The sequence below is a fragment of the Nicotiana tabacum genome, chromosome 2 (genome assembly GCF_000715075.1).
Source record: "Nicotiana tabacum cultivar K326 chromosome 2, ASM71507v2, whole genome shotgun sequence".
Taxonomy (NCBI): domain Eukaryota; kingdom Viridiplantae; phylum Streptophyta; class Magnoliopsida; order Solanales; family Solanaceae; genus Nicotiana; species Nicotiana tabacum.
The window spans coordinates 119,337,203-119,355,873 of NC_134081.1; positions in this window are offsets into that span (position 1 = coordinate 119,337,203).

Sequence of the window (18,671 nt, forward strand, 5' to 3'; positions counted from 1 at the left end):
GAAAATATTTTTTTCGAAATAGCATCCCGCATTTTAGCCACCCTTATCACACCGCATGACTTCTAGTAGTTTCCCCTACTAGACACGGATATCAAGCCACCCTTATCTCACCACATGCGTTTCAATACCCAGACCTTATATCACCGCATGCGTATCAATATCACAATATACCACAATTTGCACCTCAAGTGTCCAAATATTTTAATTTGCCAAAATAAATCAGCAACAATATTTTTCCATAATAAGAGCTCACGGCTCATGCCAAAATAATTCAACAATAATATTTTTCCACAATAAAGAGCTCAGAGCTTCATCACAATGAGTACGAAAATCTCACAAATATATTCGGGAATAAATAACTCAACAAAATAATATTTCAAAATTTTAATACGTTGCTTCAATACCAAATTTAAAATGTCAAATAATTCATATTTATAATATTTAATTTAAAGAAAATCAACCTTCAAATAATGCACAGAATAAAAGAAACCAAGTTTCAACTAAACATGTAAAACAATTAGCAGGAAAAGGTCAAGCAAATTTAAAATATAAATATTAAATCAATGATGAAGAATATAACAAGGAAAAATTATTTAATTAATATGCAATATCGATCTACACAATTTAAAGACATAATCTTTCACATTTAGCCCGTGTACACACTCGTCACCTCATGTACATGACTTTCAACACATTATAATTTATCACTTCAATACCAATCCTAGGAAAAATTTCCCCCACACAAGCTTAGACAAGTCACTTACCTCGACTTTCTCCAATTTAATCAAGTAGTATGCCTTTTCCTCGATTTTCCGACTCTGATCGACTCGAATCTAGTCATAATTAATTCGATACAGTCAAAAAAAATTATAGAATCAATTCCATAAGAAAATACTAAATTTTTAAATAAAAATCCGAAATTAACTCAAAAATTGCCCGTGGGGCCCATGTCTCGAAATCCGGTGAAAGTTATGAAATATGAACGCCCATTCAACCACGAGTCTAACCATACTAAAATGACTAAATTCCGATAACAATTCGACCCTCAAATCCTCAAATCTATCCAAGAGGGTTTTACAAAATTTTCCAACTTAAATCACCAATTAACTGATAAAAACAGTAATGGATTCGGGTAATCTAACCAAAATTGAGTTAAGAACACTTACCCCAATGTTTTCTTTGAAAATCTCCCAAAAATGCCTCAATCCGAGCTCCAAATCGTTAAAAATGGAAAATTCAGAACTTAAACTCTCTGCCCAGGCTTTTACTCTTTGCGATTGCAAACATCCACACGCGATCGCGAAGCACAAATTTTCACTGCCCAGATTTAACCCTACGCGATCGCGAACTCTTCCACGCGATCGCGAAGCACAGTGTTCCCAGCACTACGCGATTGCAACCCTCTTCACGCAATCGCATTGAGCAAACGCGTGACCTCCACTTATGCTCCGTTACTCTATGCGAACGCGACCTCTTCACGCGTTCGCGAGTCACAAAATCTCAAAGCTATGCGATCTCATCCCTCTTCACGCGATCACGAAGCACAAAACTCAGCAACCCTCAATTAACCTTACACGATCACAAATAATGCCACGCGATCGCGATGCACAAACCGGCCCAACCTACGCGATCGCGAAGAACAAAATCAACACTGCCTCAACTAAGCCTACGCGATCGCGTCCCAATTTTCGCGATCGCGAAGAAGGTTTAAAATACCAAAAATCAGTAGCTACCAGCAGTGCCAAAATGAAGCAAAATACTGCGAATACCATCCGAAACACGCCCGAGCCCCTCGGGACCTCAACCAAATATACCAACAAGTCCTAAAAGATCATATGGACTTAGTCGAGTTTTCAAATCACATCCAACAACACTAAAAACACGAATCACACATAGATTCAAGCATAATGAACTTTGAAACTTTCAATTTCTACAAACGACGCTGAAACCTATCAAATCAAGTCCGATTGACCTCAAATTTTGCAAGCAAGTCATAAATGAGATAACGGAGCTATGAAAATTTTCAGAACTGGATTCCTACCCCGATATCAAAAATGCAACTCCCCGGTCAAACTTCCAAACTTATATTCCTATTTTAGTCATTTCAAGCCTAATTTAACTACGGACTTCCAAATAAAATCCGAACACGCTCCTTAGCCCAAAATCACCATACGGAGCTGTTGGAATCATCAAAATTCTATTTCGGAGTTGTTTACACATTGGACCCGAACCAATTGTTCCGACAAGTCATATAACAGTTATAAGGTACAAAATGAGCATTAAATAGGGGAATGGGGCTACAGATTTTAAAACGATTGGTCGGGTCGTTACAATGTATGTTAACCAAATCTGAGTTAGAATCACTTACCCCGATGAATTTCTTGAAAAACCCACAGAAATATCGTCACAACCCGAGCTCCCAAAGTCCAAATGTGAAATAATACCCAAACCCACGGTTTTATAATACACAATCTGACCCCTCATTATGCTGACCACACAATTTTTTTGTGGTCCGCACATTCCAGGTTCTGCGGTCGCACTCCAAATTGTGCGGCCGCACTTCAACACTCTACACTACCAGGCTTCAGTAAAATGCCTATTACTTTCTGTATAAATGTCTAAATGATTAATTCTATACCTTTCTGGAAACTAGACACGAAGAGCTACAACTTTTGTTTTTGAATCATCTCCAAATTCCTTGTGGATCAAAGGATATAAGCTTCCGAAGTCGGACCATCAAACCTGCAGAACCCCTGATGTGCGGCCGCACACAAAATTGTGTGGTCCGCACTTTTCCTCTGGAGTGCGGCCGCACACAAAATTGTGCGATCTGCACTTGTCCTATGCGGTCTGCACTTTTCCTCTGGAGTGCGGCCACACTCAAAATTGTGCGGTCCGCACTTTTCCAAAAGTTCCAAAACAACATTAGAGTGCCGAAATGCCCGGACATAGCTCAAAACTCACCCCGAAACTCACCGAGCCACTCGGGATCCCGTTCAAATATACCAAAAAGTTACATAACATAACATGGACATACTCGAGGCCTCAAATCACATCAAACAACATGAAAACGATGAATCGCACCTCAAATCAAAATCTATGAACTTTGAACTTTCAAATTTTATATCTTGTGCTGAAACACATTAAATCAATCCGGAATGACTTCAAATTTTACACACAAGTCATAAATGACATAATGGAGGTATTCCAATTTTCAGAATCGGATTCCGGCCCCGATATCAAAAAGTCAACCCCCAGTCAAACTTCCAAACTCAAATTTCTATTTTAGCCATTTCAAGCCTAATTTAACTACGGACTTCCAAATGAGTTTTCGGACACGCTCCTAAGTCCAAAATTACCATACGGAGCTGTTGGAATCATCAAAATTCTATTCCGGAGTCGTTTGCTCAAAAGTTAACTCTCCGGTCAACTCTTTTCTTTTAAGCTTCTTAAATAATAATTGTTCTTCCAATTTGATCCCGAATCATCCGAAAATCAATCTCGACCATATACGCAAGTCATAATACATATCACAAAGCTACTTGGGACCTTAAGTCGCTTAACGAGATGCTAATTCACAAAAATACAAGTCGGTTTGTTACATTCTCCCCTCTTAAATATACGTTCGTCTTAGAATGTGCCAAGAATTATTCTGAGAACATTAAATTACCGAGTGTATTCTTACACACATACTCGCTGGTGATTCTATGCCACCGCAAATTTGACATGGTCCAACAACACCATCTCAATTGCGATTATCTCTTTTATCAGCATTTATAAATTTAAAAAAAACCAATTTCTTACACTCCAAACATTTTCAAAAGGCCTGGTTGTCACATCAACACACAATATTAGTTTCAACCGACTGTAGCAACTCGTGCCTACGCACCCATCATATGTATGACCATAACCACATCTCTGGTCATAACAGTTGTTCATAACTAATTCCAGCATCCTTAATTAACCCCATATTAATGAAATCCTCGTTTTAAATTTTCGCAATACTGACAACAATTTACCCGAATTAACGAGTCACATTTAACGCCACCTGGGCACTCACATCGTGGGGCTAAAAATTCAATATTTACAACACAATTATGGCTAAATATGCACAGAAACACATAAAAGAATTATCAAATAAGCCTAACAGGCATGACTCCCTATCAGTACTATAGTAAAATTTAAATTTCACAAAAGGGAGAATTTACACTCATAAAATTTTTACCACAAGAACCTCATCCTTATATAACTTCCACCGCGGCTTGTAGCCCAGTTTAAATATTTCACACCATATAAAAATGCGAGGATCTCGTCCTCAACTCCGAATCACAAGTATTTTGCACATAATGCCAACCAAAATTTTCAATTTCCTCTCTTTCTTCTTTTCAATAAATTTCGTAAATAATTTTCACAACACATAATGAACCCCCATTCCGTTAAGGAATATAATTCATAAAATTGAAATTAATTATTCCGAAATCACATCAAAACCCACTGTAGAGAGTATTAGAAAGTCACTTTTGGACTTATAGTCCTCAATGGTGTACAAAATAAAAATGATAGACACGGGCTAACACCATCAAATCTCCCAACAGGGCTAAACACATAAATAGGTTTTGGAATTACAAAGCTCACCCATAAGTGGAGCATAATAGGAGGACTCGCCCCGATACTCAGAACCGAATCAAACTAAGGAAAATATTCCTTTATAACAAATCAGGATCGTACCCGTAATGATACCGTCTGGTGTAGAAGCCTCAGCCATACCATATCAATTATATCAACGGGTCAGGCCTCCCCCTCTAGGGCGCCCTCTACCCGTATGTCCTCTACCCTTAACTGGTTGTGAATGTGGAATATTAACTGGAATAAAGCTTGTAGCCTAAGTATTCTGATAAAATCTGTCTCTCCCAAGTCTGGTACATTCTCTCATGAATTTCCTAGTACAATCACCACACTGATAACAACCCATCTACGGCTTCGACTGCTCATACTGAGTCTCTGCCGGATAATTGGAATAACCATTATAGGAACCCCGTACCGGTGGTGCATTAAAAGAACTTACTGTAGCACCCCGAGTATTCTGAAATTGTTTCTGTGACCCCGCTGGTACTGAAATGTAGAATTATTAAGGAAGCAAAAATACCGCAAGTCCCAGTATCATCCCATACAAATCTCAGCTCTTAATCATATACAAATTTCATAGAACCTTTCAATACCACATAAATACATCTCAGGCCAAAACTGATATAACATATGACCCCAAAATTTGATCATTGATAGTGGACTTCCCTCACTTGGCGCGAAGCTATAGGACACAGTTAGATGATCCACAACACTAACCTTTATCGCTCGTACGACACCGGTCATAAGACACCTCAAGCCATTTATTTGGCGCATGTCATCCTTGTGAGAGTTAAACTCACTTCTTCCAGTACCTTGGCTGCTATTATGTACCCTTCGCTAAATAGAAAACCCATACGAACTACATAGTCTCTAATACCATCAACTATCCTCAGATCTACACCCATAGTCTCTAATACCATCAACTATCCTCAGATCTATACCCACCTCATGAACTTACCATGATTGTGATGATTAGGCAATTAATTAAACCTTCTCAAGCTCATACTTATCAACCATATGTCAGAACCTGTTGCACCCCTATGTGCAAAACTAAATGATCTCTCAATACTTCCGCATCCTCGATTTGGACGACACGTTATAACAATGGTTGAGCAACCCTGGCTCCCTTATAACCTATCTGTAGTATCACGAACCGTTGGCGCATAGTTGATACCGAGTGCGCAATTTCATACACAAGTGGATGCAAAAGAACATAAGATATATGCTTCAAGATGAATAAATGCCGCAGGATAAGGAATGAAAGAAGTGAAAATTTCCTAACTGTTCTGTAGCCTCTCGAAGATAAGTACAGACGTCTCCGTACCGATCCGCAAGACTCTACTAAACTCATCCATGACTTGTAGAACCTATGAACCTAGAGCTCTGATGCCAACTTGTCATGACCCAAAATCCCACCACAGGCGTCGCGATGGCACCTAGTCTCTAAGACTAAGTAAGCCGATTTTAATTACAATTCAAGCCTTTTTTTTCTAAACAAACAACGGAAATAATTATAACACCTTCCCAAGACTGGTAATACTGAGTCACGAACTCTAACTGAATACATGAAATGATCTAAAGGATCGAATACTCAATACTGTTTGATTAATAATTAACAGTACAATAAAAATAAAAAGACTCCAAGGGACTGCGACGACCAAATAGCTCTACCTTGAATCCTTGCGATCACACTCTAACTCTGTCCGAGTCCGATATCTCCAATACCTGGCTCTGTATAAAAATGTGCAGAAGTGTAGTTTGAGTACACCACAGTCTGTACCCAGTAAGTATCAAGACTAACCTCAATGGAGCAGTGACGAGGTACAGTCAAGACACTCACTAGTCTAATAACCTTTGTAATATAGCATACAAAAATAATAAAAAACAAATAACAATGATGGCAATAATAATCAACCAGTGATATAAACAACAGGGTGGCTAGAACAACATAAATATTTCTCAACAAATAATGAATACAAGTACAACCAATTAATCAAGTCCTTCAAATATAATTCTTTCACCTATAAATCTTTCAAATAATAATTCTTTCAAATAAAATTTTGGAATATAATTCCTTCAAATAAAAGTCACCTTGTGACACCTCATTTCATATTCATAAAAATATGGGTCTCAGCCCACTTTCGTATTTCCACGGCACCTCGTGCCCATGTTTTTATCACAACTGCACGGACAACTCACGTGCCAAAAATATCAATATATAAAAGAATCTGCACGGTCAATTTACTTTAGAAATAGTTTGAGTGAAGAAAATGACATTTGCACTTAAATTAAAGCATCAGATAAAATACCGATTTGGATGTAATACTTAATAATTTAAAACATCATAGAAAATTTTCATTTATTTAAAACAATTCAGTCATAAAAAATCAGTAAAAACTAGAAATATAAATCTTCAGAGTCTCGTACTAAAAATCCAAAGCCAACACAATACAATAAGGAGCACAAAACACATAATAATAAAGTCAACTAGTACATCACCGAAGAAGACAAGAATTTACATATCACGGAAAAACAAAATAACCAAAGGCAAGTGAATCCATAGAAAAATATCAACAAAAGGGCACTCCCGAGGTACCGCCTCATAGTCCCAAAAGTAAATATGCAAGACAGGAGGATCTCCCGATATACCGCCTCGTAGTCCCAAAAGTAAATATGCAAGACAGGGGGATCTCCCGGAATACCGTTCCGTAGTCTAAATGTAAATATGCAGGGCAGGGGGATCTCCCGGAATACCGTTCCGTAGTCCCAAAGTAAATATGCAAGGCAGGGGATCTCCCGAAATATTGTTCCGTAGTCCCAAAGTAAATATGCAGGGCAGGGGATCTCCCGGAATACCGTCCCGTAGTCCCAAAGTAAATATGCAGGGGGATCTCCCGGAATACCGTTCAGTAGTCCCAAAGTAAATATGATTTCAACAACTGCATATCAAGTGCTCACATATCACAAATGGCTCATCAAGTGCTCAAATATTAACATATCACAAATGGCTCATCAATTGCTCAAATAATACAACATATCACAAATGGCTCATCAAGTGCTCAAATATTACAACATATCAAAAATTTCAACAATATATTATTTTTTCCCCAAAATAAGATGCCCACGGCTCGGCTACAATGAGCACAACATCTTAATAAAATGTTCGAGAGTGAACAACTCAACCGAATAATATTTCACAATTTGGCACTTTGCCTCAATATGATTCACGGCCTTTATAATTCAAATTCTTGATAATTATATAACGCCTCAGTTTAAACGTATTTCATTAATTATTTGTAGATGGAAAATCCATAATAAAATTATCTCCAGGAAATAACAACTCAACAAAAATACGGGATTCACATAAAAATCAAAGTGGCAATCACACCAAATTATCATATAAAAACAAATTCAACAAACAAGGAGTGAGGCATTTCAAATCAAGGATTTAATAAGTTCCAACAATTTTCCAATTTAATACATATAGGCGTCTACGAATTTCAACCAATGTAATTTTTACATATAAACCAAGTACGTACTCGTCACCTCGTGTACATAGTTTTCAGTTACACAACTTCTACATAAGACTCAATGCTTAAGGGGTAATTACCCCACTCAAGGTTAGGCAGGATACTTACCTTTTTGAAGTTATACCGATATTCCAAAATTGCCTTCTTACTTGAATTGACCTCCGGACAACTCAAATCTAACCAAACTAATTGTATAACTTCATTAGAATTCATCGAAAACAATTTCGGATAATAAAACATCGACTTAAAAATTTATTCTAAAAATTAACAAAAGTCAACACGGGGCCCGCCTCTCGGAACCCAGTAGAATTTTCATGAAATCCAAACACTCATTCCGATACGAGACCAACCATACTAATTTTACTCAAATCCGACTCCGAATCGGTATTCAAATCTCAAAATTTCGTTTTATGAAATTTCTATCATTTTCCCCAAATTTCCATCTCAAAATACTGATTAAATGATGAAAACAATGATATATTCATGTATGTTAACCAAATCTGAGTTAGAATCACTTACCGTGATGAATATCTTGAAAAACCCAAGGAAATATTGTCACAACCCGAGCTCCCAATGTCCAAATGTGAAATAATACCCAAACCCTCGATTTTATAATACATAATCTGACCCCTCATTGTGCTGACCGCACAATTTTTGTGCATTCCGCACATTCCAGGTTATGTGGTCGCACTCCAAATTGTGCGGCCGCACTTTAACACTCTGCACTACCAGGCTTCAGTAAAATGCTCACAACTTTCCATACAAACGTCCAAATAATTAATGCTATACCTTTCTGGAAACTAAATACGAAGTGCTACAACTTTCATCTTTGAATCATCTACAAATTCCTTGTGAATCAAAAGCTATAAGCTTCCGAAGTCGGACCATCGAACCTGCAGAACCCCTGATGTGCGGCCGCACACAAAATTGTGCGGTCCATACTTTTCCTCTGGAGTGCGGCCACGCACAAAATTGTGCGGTCCGCACTTGTCCTCTGTGGTCCGCACTTTTCCTCTGGAGTGCGGCCGCACTCAAAATTGTGCGGTTCGCACTTTTCCAAAAGTTCCAAAACAATATTAGAGTGCCGAAATGCACGGACATTGCTCAAAACTCACCCCGAAACTCACTGAGCCACTCGGGATCCGGTTCAAATATACGAACAAGTTCCATAACATAACACAGACCTACTCGAGGCCTCAAATCATATCATACAACATCAAAACAATGAATCGCACCTCAAACCAAAATCTATGAACTTTGAACTTTCAAATTCTATATTTTGTGCTGAAACACATCAAATCAATCCGGAATGACTTCAAATTTTGCACACAAGTCATAAATGACATAATGGAGGTATTCCAATTTTTGGAATCGGATTCCGGCCCCGATATCAAAAAGTCAACTCACCGGTCAAACTTTCAAACTCAAATTTCTATTTTAGCCATTTTAAGCCTAATTTAACTACGAACTTTCATGATTTTTTGGACACGCTCCTAAGTCCAAAATCACCATATGGAGATGTTGGAATAATCAAAATTCTATTCCGGAGTCATTTGCTCAAAAGTTAACTCTCCGGTCAACTCTTTTCTTTTAAGCTTCTTAAATAAAAATTGTTCTTCCAATTTGATCCCGAATCATCCGAAAATCAAACTCGACCACACACGCAAGTCATAATACACATTACAAAGCTGCTTGGGACCTTAAGTCACTGAACGAGATGCTAATTCACAAAACGACAAGTCGGGTCGTTGCAATATCTTTATTTCAATCAATAAATCGCTCAAATCTAGCAAACAAAAAACAAAAACTGGGTTGTACACATCCAGTATAAGAAACTGGAGATTTTACTTTAAGATGATAGAGCTCCAGCATTGTCACGACCCAATTCCATTACAAGTTGTGATGGCGCCCAACACCGTTGTTAGGCAAGCCAACACTGATCAATTAGTGATTTACGTTTTAGATAAATTAATAAGTAGTGACCCCCTTTTTTTTGTTAAGAAAATCCAGAAGGTTACAATTTTAACATAAATAAGTGGAAGCAACGATTACAAATCGAAATCATGTAAGCCAAAAATCAAAGTCACAAGTCTACTAGTGTGTGCCAAGATCTAGTGTCACAAGTATGTGGGAAATCTAAGTAGAATATACAAAACAAATGCTAGACTACTGCATGAAAGGAAATAGGCAGAAAATAAAGCACAAGAGAGACTCCAGCTGCTGCAGAATGGCTCAAAAGGGCAGCTCACCGGGAAGTCTCGAGCTGGGAAATCAATCTACGCGCCAGACTGGTGGCCAGATGCACCTGCCTCAAATCCTGTACAATCAAGTACAGACGTATAGCGTGAGTACATAAAAATATGTATCCAGTAAGTATCTAGTGTAACCTCGAAGAAGTAGTGACGAGGGGTCGACTTCGACACTACTAGGGCCAACAATATAGTAATGTGTGATTCTAAATAAGCACGATATACATAACTAACAATAAACTCATAACACGAAATAACTGAATAGTTCTTTCGTCATATTTAAGAACCCAAAACACTTCCTTCATTTAAAACAATGATCTCTAAAACAGTAAATTTATACAAAGTATACAAAAGGCTTCCAATCCTATTATCACACACAAATTCCACCGAGGACGTTCGGCCCGATCCAACATAAAAATGTAAATTGTGCACTGCCGAGGTCGAACGACTTGAACCATAGATGCATCTATTAACCTGCCGAGGCGAACGGCTCGCTCCCATGATAGTAGTGAAAATAGTCACCCTGCTCGCGGAATATACTTGCGATGCGGTTACATATAAGTATAACATAGTTTTCCTAAATTCTTTTCAAAATAATAATTTACTTGAAACCTTTGAAATTCTTAAAATCTTCAATTTAGTTCTTATCCAATACAATCAACCTATATGATTAGTTAACGGTGTCCACAAAGCATGGTGTAAGCCTAAAACTAACCGGACATAACAGAAATAGTAGCTACGTACGGACTCTCATCCCTTCGTGCATACGTAGCCCCCACAAATAATCACATATTAATTAAGTTCACCTATGGGGAAATTTCCCTCTTATAATGTTAGAAAAGAGACTTACCTCGCTTCAAGGCCTACTTTCTGGTCCAAGCTTATGCCCCAAAACCTCAATTTGGTACCGAACAATCCAAAACTATACAAATAGTGTAAAGACTAATCAATATAGGCTTAAAAGTTCATATCCCAACTATTAAAGTAATTTCCCAACTCAAATTGCAAGATTCCTAAGAATTCTTCCCCGGGCCCACGTGCCCGAATTCTGGAAATTTTCAAAGAAAGTTATTACCCATAACCTTAGGAACATAAATATATGATTTTCTTTAAGTTGCATAACCATTTTCGTGGTAAAACTCCATTTTTATCAAAAACCTAGGTTTTCCTCTAAACCCATGATTTTTCACTAATTTACATGTTATCATCTACCCATAAACTATGTATTAAACTCACATTAGGTAAAAATTACTTACCTCACAAAGCTAGGTCAAAATCTCCTCCTTAAGAGCCCTCAAATCGCCCAAGAGTGTAATAAATGACCCCAAAAATGCCTAAGTCCCGATTTTTTAAACTCACTGCCCAGCTGCCACCTTTTTCGCGAACGCGAAAAAGGCCTCGCGTTCATGAAGGCAAATGACTCAGACCCCCTGAAGACTCTTTATCGCGAATGCGGTCAATGTTTCGTGAATACGAAGGATGGCTTGGCCTACCCTACGCGAACGCGAGGGTTTCTTCGCAAACGCGAAGAACAAAGCGGCCCCAGCCCAGCCCCAAAGGTCACTGTACCAAACCTTTATCGCGAACTCGAAGGTCACTGTCCCAAACCTTCGCGAATGCGGACTAGCTATCGCGAATGCATAGCACATTTCCCCCAGCCCCAACTCCTTCTACGCGAACACGATGGTTCCTTCGCGATCGTGAAGAAGGAAACCAGAACTGGACATTTCTGGTTTCTCACACACTGCTCCGAGGGGTCCGAAACTCATCCGAGCCACTCGGGACCCCGTCCAAAGGCACTAACAGGTCTGTAATCATAATACAGACTTGCTCAAACTCTCAAAATGCGAACAACGAAACCCAAAACCAAATTGAATCAAATTTTGAACTTCAAGTTTTCCAAATTCTCCGAATCATGCTTAGACTACTCGGAATGATACCAAATTTTGCGTGCAAGTCTTAAATGACATTATAGAACTACTCCCTATCTCTAAAATCATTCCGTACCTCAATAACACCAAAACACGCTCCAACCCAAATTTAAAGAACTTGAAAGTTCTTCAAGAACCAACTTTCACTATTGGGCGCCAAAACGCTCCCGGTTCATCCAAAACCCGATCGGAATATATGCCTAAGTCCGAAATCATCATACGAACCTATTGGAACTGTCAAATCTCGATTCTGAGGTCATTTACTCAAAATGTTGACCAAAGTCAAACTTGGCTTTTTAAGACATCCTTAAGGAACCAAGTGTTCCGATTTCAATCCAAACTCTTCCAAATCTTGAACCAACCATCCCCGCAAGTCATAAATCAGTAAAAAAAAGTAGATGAAGTCTTATTTAGGGGAATGGGGTTCTAGAAAGAAAAATGACCGGTCGGGTCATTACAAGCATAATATACTGGAAGCAAAATTTTAAAGTATTTAATTCCATCAAATTGTTCTAAATACAATTTTCCATTGTTTTACACTTCTCCATTATAATATACTGGATTATATCGCTTCATAAGTGGCATTTCCATCATAATACATAGGAAACAACCAAAAATAAAAACTCCAGCTAATTATACTAGCATAGCATCAACAAAAATTATGTAATTTAACTTGATGGAATAAAACATAAATTGAGCAGTAAATGGGAGAACGGGGTTAAAATACTCAAAACGATCTGTCGGGTCGTTATAATATTTTAAGATTGGTTGGTATATTTGGTTGAGGTCCCGGGGGCATCAGGTGAGTTTTGAGCGAGTACGGGCTTTTCGGCACTCTAATGTCGTTCTGGGGGTCTTTGGAAGTGCGGACCGCACATTTTGGGAGTGTTGAGGCAAAAGGGAAGTGCGGACCTCTGGGAAATTGTGCGGACCGCACAATTTTGTGTGCGGCCGCACTTCAGGCCGCAGAGGAGTGTGCAGGCCGCACAATTTTGTGTGCGGCCGCACTCAGGAACTCTCTGATTCGCTGGTCCGACTTCTGAAGCTTATATCTTTTGATTTACGAGGAATTTTGAGATGATTCAAAAATGAAAGTTGTAGCCCTTCGTGTCTAGTTTCCAGAAAGTTAAGAAGTCATCATTTAGACATCTGTAGAGAAAGTTATATCCCAAAATACTAAAGCTTGGCAGTGCAGTCACCAAGAATTGTGCGACCGCAGGAGCTGGGATGTGCGGCCGTACTTGGAATTGTGTGGACCGCACATGGTGAGTTCAGAGAATGTACTATATAACTGAGGCTTAGGTTATTATTTCATTTTTGGACCTTGGGAGCTCGATTTGAGATGATGTTTCGTGGACTTTTCAAGAAATTCATCGGGGTAAGTGATTCTAACTCGGATTTGGTTAATATACATGAATATATCTCCTATTTTATCATTTAATTAGTACTTTGAGATGGAAATTTGAGAAAAATTGTAGAAATTTCATAAACAACAAATTGAGGATTTGAAAGTCGAGTTGTGATCGAAATTGGCTAATTTTGGTATGGTTGGACTCGTGAGTGAATGAGTGTTCATATTTTGTGACTTTTACCCGATTTCCAGACGTGGGTCCGGGGAGGCTCTTTGGGCGTTTTTCTAATTTCATGCTTTAGTTTTGATTTCATAAGCTAGATTAGTTTCTTGTAGCTATATTTATGTTATGTAATTGATCTGGCTAGATTTGGGCCACTCGGAGCCGGATATTCGTGGGAAAGGCATTGTGACTGATTGATTGAGCTTGGTTCGAGGTAAGTGGCTTGCCTAACCTTACGTAAGGAAACTCCCCTTAGGATTTGGTATTGTTTGATATGTGAGTGTCGTGTACGTGAGGTGACGAGTACGTACACGGGCTATTTGTTATAAAACCCCATTTTTCACTAGGTCATAACCTGTTTCCCTTTATTTGAACTACACTAGCATATGTAACTATTCTGTTTAGTTAGAATAGCATGCCTACGTGTTTTAACTGCCTATTTGAACTCTGTGCAGCATGTTTAGTGAAATTACCTGTTTTACCTTGACTTGTACTTAGTCTAATTTGTAAGATTTTGTGTTGTAGTTGTCGAGTTCTATTGTTTGAGCTGCATATTTACTTTGGGACTACGGAACGGTATTCCGGTAGATCCCCTTGTCTTGAATATTTACTATTGGGACTACAGAACGGTATTCCGGTAGATCCCCTTGTCTTGCATATTTACTATTGGGATTACGGAACGGTATTCCGGTAGATCCACATGTCTTGCATATTTACTATTGGGACTACGGAATGGTATTTCGGTAGATCCCCATGTTCTTGCATATTTACTATTGGGACTACGAAACGGTATTCCAGTAGATCTCCATGTTCTGCATATTTACTTTGGGACTACGGAACGACATTCCGGTAGATCCCCCTACACATTTACGTTTGGGACTACGAGACGGTATCTCGGGAGATCCCCTGTTGTATTTCTTTGTACTGAGCTGTTACCTTCTATGAATTCTTTCTTGTTAAATTTCACTTTTTGCTTTACTGCGATATTTCATTCCTGCCTTGCTTTATTATTATTTATACTAATAGGGTCATGACCTGACCTCGTCACTACTCGACTAAGGATAGGCTTGGCACTTACTGGGTACCGATTGTGGTGTACTCATGCTACTCTTCTGCACATGTTTTCGTGTGCAGATCCAGGTGCTCCTTATCAGCCGCACTATCAGTGAGCTGGGACAGCTTTGGAGACTTCAAGGTATATCTGCCGCGTCCGTAGACCTCAGAGTCTGATTATAGAATCTCTTCCCCATGTCCATTATCTTCTGTATTTTTCTTTTGATAGACTTTGATGTATAGAGACATTAGAATTTCCTTTTTGTAGTTTGTGATTCACGATGTTCTGGATTTTGGAATTTCTATGTAGTTTTGAATAGTTGGTTATTGTACATGCCAAGCGGCATGGTACCCAGTTATGTTGCTATTGCTATAGTTAGTTGTTAAATTTATGTTTTTATTTTATTATTCCGCAAAATGTTAGGCTTACCTAGTCGTAGAGACTAGGTGCCCTCACGACATCATACGTAGGGAAAATTGGATCGTGACATTATGATGCGCTATAAGCCAGTCTATTGTAATGGAGAAGTGGAAAATTTGTATCTAGAACATTTTGTTAGAATTAAATACTTTAAAATTTTTCTTCCTTTATATTATGCGGGGGTCTATAATTTTAAATCATATTCTCTAGTATATATTTTTTATGGTTTGTTTTTATATATAATAAGTTAGATTTCATAAGCTAGTATATTATAATGGACCAGTGTAAAACAATGGAGAAGTTCTATCCATAACAATTTCCTGGAATTAAAGACTTCAAAATTTTTATTTGCTGTATATTATGCTAGGGCTATTCCATGTGAAAGCATATTATCCAGTATTTTATACTGGAGAATTATTTTATGCACAATTATTTTTACAAGCTGTATAATCTGCTGCATTTCATGATTTTTTATCATTCTATCCTGGAGTTGCTATTTTCATGTAATTTTCTAGAAAAGAGTTTTTGATACTATGTGGATCATATTCCGTAAATATCACAAACACAAAAGAAATATGATAAAAGAACGATCAAACATAAACATAGTAGAAGATAAAAAGCACCTAAAACAAAAGAAGAGCCACACAAAATAAAAGAAAACATAAACAAAAATACAAAAGAAATACATAAAAAAAAAGGATTAAAAAAACTAAGCATCATCTCCATCATCTGAACAATACACATCAATTTCTCGATATATCTCATCATCATCCGAATCATAGATAATTATAGGACACTCGGGTAAAAGACCACAAAGTCTCCTCAGATCAAACTTCAACTTGTTGAATTGATCACACAACTGATTTTGTTCAATTATTATTTTGTCCATAAGATAAGGAAGACTCTTCAAGCTATATTCTAGCTTGTCATAGTCGTCCCTGATGGGATACTTAAAAGAATCAAACTGCTGGACAACCTTGTCGAACGAGGTTGAATAACCTTCAGAACTGCATTCCATGTTCAGCCTATTCTGGAATGATTCATCAGCAAAAAAATGAGGTCTGATTCTTTCCCCATCAGCCTTTATTTGCTCCCACTTTTTCATAAGATTATCCATTAGTACGTTACTATTCCAATCTGTCTTTAAACTCTCCCACTTCTACATAAGTTCATCCATTGTAAGCTTCCTGCTTCCGCTAGCATCAGACATGGTTTTTTAAAAAAAAGCTAAAACGCTATTGATGAATATAACTTTAATGAAATATGATAGAAGTCTATGGATGACTATGAATTTTTCAGGTGAAGCGATTGTAAATATAGCTAAAGTGTACACCTAATTAATTTAATATGTATAAATGTAAAGGTAATTTTTCAGGTCTGTTTGTTGTTTTACATTCAGAGAAATGTAACTTTTTGCACATTCCAAGAAAAGTAGGTGGTAAAAGACAACAAGTAGGTGATAAATGCAAATAGAAATGTTCAGATTAATAAGTCAACAGTTTTTATATAGTTAAAAAATAACTTCACTCTAAAAAGCGTATTGTGTCTCTCTTTTCCAAATGATGCGTCATTCCCTAAATCATACGTTTATACCACATGTGCCCTACATATTTACTTCCAATTTCAAAATACACAACCGTTAGGGTTTAATCGGATATTCTCGAACTTTAATTTTTTAAATGTCAAGTTTAATTTCGAGTAAAGATTGTTGAAGTTTTATGGGTAAGCGTCGAAAATCTATTCATCCAATCTTAGCATCATCACAATTTTCTAATTTTTATTATGGATGTTGAAAATCATTCTCTGACAATGGCAGAGTCTTATATGAAAGATTCTCCAAATTTGCTTGCAGTTGAAGAATCATCTTCAGCAAGTGGAACAAAAGCTGTTAGTTTGGGACGGACGCGTTTACAAAGGGTTAAGGCACGAAATACCTCTGGATCAACTTCGAATGCTTCTGGATCAACTAGTCTTACAATAACGTGTTCTCAAAGTGCTAAGGAATGCAAAATTAGTGGTTCTCAAAGTGCCAAGGAACCAGCAGTTGAGGTTTCTCAAAATAATATAAAGCCTACAAAAAAGAGGAAGGTTTCTGAATCAACTATTCATCAGAGAAGACATTCCAAGTCCTATTCAAAGGTAAATTATGTTATACCTTATTTATTAATAAATAGTTTGTATAATGTATAACCATATGATATACTTATATATGTGTGTGAAATATATTGTAGCTTAGTGCAGGTGATAGACCGAAACTTGGCAGTGACTTCAATTCTGAGATTGTTAGCAATTTGAAAACAAAATTATCAACTGCACAACTTGAACTTTTTAAGTCAACTTGTTTAGGCTATTTGTTGGATTTGCCTAGTATAAAACTGCAAACACAATTGATATACTATTTGTTAACCAATGAGGTTGAAAAAGGGAACAGGAATAAAATGGTGTTTCTTGTCAATAGGGTTAAGCTACATTTTGGTTTGGCTGAGTTTGCTTGTGTGAGTGGATTAAAATATACCGGTGATGTACAACTTTCTAGTGAAGCTATGCAAAATAATAATCGTTCAATTGGAAAGTACTTTGTGGATTATCCTTCTGTTTCTAAAAAACACCTTGTGCATTATTTTCTTACAAAAATATTTGACTCTAATGAAGATGCTATTAAGATGGCAGTGCTATTTGTTATAAATTCGTTCCTCTTTTCTACGAAGAACACAAAAAAGATTGATAGGAAGTACTTGGACTTGGTTAACGAAGGTGATTACAATAGTTATCCATGGGGAATAGATGTATATGAGGAAACTGTGAGAACAATGTCAGGTATTTTGGATAAACAGCAACGGTATTATTGGATTTCGGGATTTTCTTGTGCTATTCAGATATGGTTCTATGAATATTGTGGATATTTACATAATTCTATCGTTGTTCGGTGTCAAAATATATCTCCACGAATTCTTAGATGGAAGGTTACACGGCAACTAAAATTTGAGGAGTTAAATGACAAACTACTTTCTGAGAAGGTAAATTAATTTCCTTTTATTTTCTCATGTATTAACAGTTACTTTTGTTATATATAATTTTCTTAATAAAATTTACTAAAATGTATGTTTATGTAGTTGAATTTAAGGAATATGTCTCTTGAGAATAAAATGGTGGATAATGTTAATCAGAAACACCTTAGTTCAGATGATGATTTTGTTGATCGTCCACCTGAGATTTCAAAAAGGCAGTGCAAAATGCTGAATAAAATGAATGCGAAAAGGCAGCAGAAAGCTTCCAATATTTTGAAG